Raw genomic sequence first — 4,727 nt, forward strand, 5'->3', positions numbered from 1 at the left:
AGCATTTAATTAATTTTACTCTAATATTGCACCTAAATTAGATAATAATCTACGACCTTCCAACACAGATCCTCTTAGCTTCCTTCGAGGTAACTATCCACATTCAATGGCAATTCCCATAGGTATACCTCAAGATATAATTACTATAATCAACTCCCTTAAAAACAAAAAGTGCAATGTGCATGACATTCCTGTATCTGTCGTCAAAACCAGCAAAAAGCAATTTGCAATACCCTTAACCATACTATTTAATAACTCTATCACTAATGGTAAATTTCCTCAACTGTTTAAACATGCAACTGTTGTCCCTATTTATAAGAAAGGTTCCAAAGATGAAATTAGTAATTATAGACCCATATCTTTACTAAATGTTTTTTCCAAGATTTTTGAAAAGCTAATGAAAAAATTCCTTTTAAACTTTCTTGAAAGTAAAAAATACAAAATACAAATCGGTCCGGTTTTCGCTGCGGCCTAAACACATTCGATGCCTTGAGAACTTTTTCTGAGGAAATCTATTTTAGTTTAGATAAAAAACACAATCATTATTAAGCATCTTCAGTGACTTCACTAAAGCTGTCGATACAGTCAGGCATGCTATATTACTACAAAAGCTACATTACTATGGAATCAGAGGGACTATTCACGACTGGTTCCATGATTATTTATCTCATAGAACCCAATCAACAAAATTTTATAATTCAATATCTACAGCTCTACCCATTCATTACGGTGTTCCGCAGGGCAGTGTTTTGGGTCCAATTCGTTTTCTCTTATATATAAATGATATTACTGAGACATTTACAAACCTTAAAACAATTATATTTGCCGATGACTCAACGATATATATTACTGGTGAAAACCCTGCTGACATGATACATACAGCAAACGCTGACCTACAGATTTTCCATAAATGGTTTCTAAGTAATAGATTAACAGTCAACTTAAATAAAACCTTTTATATGCTATTTACTAATAAGTCACCAACAATTCTTCCATCATTATTTTTTTCCCAGGACATTATATACAGAACTAATAAACATACACTATTAGGCATAACATATGATGATACTATGACCTTTAAGTACCATGTAACAAACCTAATCCTTCCTAATCCTCCAGACTAGTGGCTCTACTGCATCAACTTAAAGAATTAATGCCAACTGATGTTTTGAAAATATTATATAATGTTCATGTCTTACCACATCTGTATTATTGTACACCTATCTGGTGCAGTACCTACCCAACACACTTGTTACCTCTGTTTAGACTACAGTAGAGAATCACAAGAATCATTACAAATAGTGATTTCTTTGCCCACACACAATCTCTCTTTAAAGAAACAAATTCCCTAAAACTTTTTGATATAAATAAGCTACAAATTGGTATTTATATGTATAAAAAGATCAAAAGTGATGAAACTGTAACCTTACAACCACAACATGCATACTTCACACGTACCCATGAAAATTTACCTGTACCTGCTCATAATCTAACTCTTTTCCAACATTATCTTACTTATCTTGGACCTAAAACCTGGAATTCTATCCCTAGCAATATAAAAGATCTGCCTACAATACACTCTTTAAAAAACAACTCAAAACGTCTATTGTTCACAATTATTAAATATACATGTCCATGTCACCATTGTCATACTGTGTCGTCTTTCTTATTAATTATATTATATTGTTGATACACTAATATTTCACCTTCATTATTATTATTTTATTACTATTTTTATTATTACTGTTGTTATTATTATTATTATTATTATTATTATTATTATTATTATTATTATTATTATTATTATTATTATTATTATTATTATCACCATCTTTTATTTTTATATATCTATTATGGATACTCATGTTCAGCGCTCCTTGTTCCTCTGCTGCCCAAAAAGCAGTTTGCTTTACATGGGCTCCCTTAAGTACCTGTAATTATTTATAGGTTTTATTTGTTTGTTTTGTTTGTTAAGGGATAATAAAATGTTTAAATGTTTACAATCGTCTGTGTATAAGCTAAAAAGGACAGGCGGCATGACACAACCTTGAGGGGCTCCTGTATTCGTCACTATTATTTTGGACTTCACATTGCCCAACGTGGTATATTGAGGTCTCTTGGTTAGAAAAAAAAAAATCCACCTTAACACATAGCCATTTACTCCCATCCCCCTCAATTTGTTCAGCAGAATGTGAGGTTGGATGGTACTGAATGCAGAGCTAAAATCTACACACAAAATCGTCGCTTGTGTATTCTGCTTATCCATATGTTTGCTAATATCGTTCACAAGGGTTAAATTGGCATCCTGAACACTTCTATTTTTACAGTAAGCAAACTATATTTTGTCCCTAGTATTGTCTACAATATTACATAAAAAAATCTTTTATATGTCCTCTAAGCATTTCATTATATTTGAAGTTAGAACAACACGCCTAAAATCAATAAAAAACTTTGGGAAATTTCACTTTGGCAATAGGTTTAATTTCTGACTCTTTCCAATTGGTGGGCACCACGCCCTGGTCTATGGAGCCCTGAATCAGTGTCCTCAGCACTGGTGCCAGTTTTTCTGCACAACACTTGAGTGCCCTGGCTGGCACGCCGTCAGGCCCCGTGGCCTTGTCGGCTCTGATCCGCTTCAGGGATTGAGGTACACGTTCATCAGTTACTAAAATCCTTTCATCTGTTCAATTCCGGGTAGCTAACATTTCATCACTACACTCCTCACTAAAATCATATATCTCAAACCTAGCAAAGAAGGAATTAATTTGGTTAACATTATTATTAATGTCTTCCGGATCGGGTATATTTAGCCTTTTATTATATCCACATAGAGTTTTCAATCCTTTCCATGCATCTTTTGTACTATTTGTTTTAAATAGCCCCTCAATCTTTTTCGTGTAGGTGTTTTTTGAGTCAGCTATTTTCCTATTGATTTGTTTTTGCACTGCATTTTGTCGCGTCCGATCACCGTTTACCACAAATCTTCGTTTTTCATTAAGCATGGCTTTCAATTCCTTATTTACCCATGGTTTGTTATTGGGTTATATCTTAATTACTTTTGTAGACACAAGCAGATTTAAACAAAATTGAAAGTACGAATTAAAAATGTCTACGTTGATGTTGATATTCGCCCCATTTTCTATGAGAATAGACCAGTCCGTGCACTCAAAGCATGCCTGTAACCTCATTTTGCTTTCATCGTCCCATTTTATAATTGTTACTTCTCTACATTTTTCTCTTTTCAACACTTGTTTACACACCGGAACACAAAACAACATATTATGGTCTCCATTTCCAAGGGGAGGTCTTTGTAAGACACGGTAGCTTTTCAAACGACCTAATACACCTTTACGCTGTTACTTTTTTGTGTGTGGGAGAGAAAAAAAAAAAAAAACTTTCTAGACACACACACACACACACACACACACACACACACACACACACACACACACAAACACACATTCAACTACACGCCTTCAAAGAATAACATAACACCTGGTTGGGCGGCTACATCCAAAAAGATCTAACCGCCTTGTTAATCTCTTAATTGCTTTTACCTGCTGCCGCTAGTCATATAGGCGTAAACGAGCCCGGTATTTTCAGTCGTAACGAGTATAGATATTTGCCATATCTAGCTATCATCTTTATCTTATGACTAAAATAACCGATCACATTAACGGTTTTACTGAAAAATAATATAAGAACATAAGAACATAAGAACGCAGGAGTCTGCAAGAGGCCGGTAGGCCTGTACGAGGCAGCTCCTTTGACCCTAAGCTCCCGTGTATCTAACCCCACCTAATATCGCTGTCCATGAATTTATCTAGTCAATGTGACAATTGTATTGGCACTCACCACATGACTGCTAAGCCTATTCCACTCATCCACCACCCTATTAGTAAACCAATTTTTGCCTATGTCCCTGTTGAATCTGAATTTATCCAGTTTAAACCCGTTACTTCGTGTCCTACCCGGTTCTCTTACCAACAAAACCTTATGAATGTCTCCCTTATTAAAGCCCTTCATCCATTTATAAACCTCGATCATGTCTCCACGCACCCTTCGCCTTTCTAGAGAATGCAAGTTTAACTGTTTGAGTCTTTCCTCGTATGGCAAGTTTTTCAACCTCTGAATCATCTTAGTCATCCTCCTCTGCACCGATTCTAACATTTTGATATCCATTCTATAGTAGGGTGACCAGAACTGAACCGCATAGTCAAGATGAGGTCTAACTAATGCTAAATATAGTTTGAGGAAGACTTCGGGGCTTCGGTTGCTTACGCTCCTTGAAATAAATCCCAGTACCCTATTAGCTCGATTTCTAGCTTGAATGCATTGTGCCCTTGGACGGAGATCAGAGCTCACTAAGACCCCTAAATCCCTCTCGCACCCAGACCTACTTATGAGAGTGTCATTTAAGCAATAGTTATGTGAGGGATTGTTCCTACCTACACTCAGAATACTGCACTTCCCTACATTGAACTCCATCTGCCATTTATCCGCCCAGTCATATAATCTGTTGAGTTCACCTTGGAGAATACTAGCGTCCTGATCCGACTCAATTACTCTACCGATCTTGGTATCATCTGCAAATTTACTAACATCACTACTAATTCCTGTGTCTAAGTCATTGATATAAATAATAAACAAAAGTGGACCTAATACCGAACCTTGTGGGACCCCACTCGTAACACATCCCCAGTCAGATCTTTTACCAGTGATTTGCA

Source organism: Eriocheir sinensis, chromosome 6 (assembly GCF_024679095.1).
Source record: "Eriocheir sinensis breed Jianghai 21 chromosome 6, ASM2467909v1, whole genome shotgun sequence".
Lineage (NCBI taxonomy): Eukaryota > Metazoa > Arthropoda > Malacostraca > Decapoda > Varunidae > Eriocheir > Eriocheir sinensis.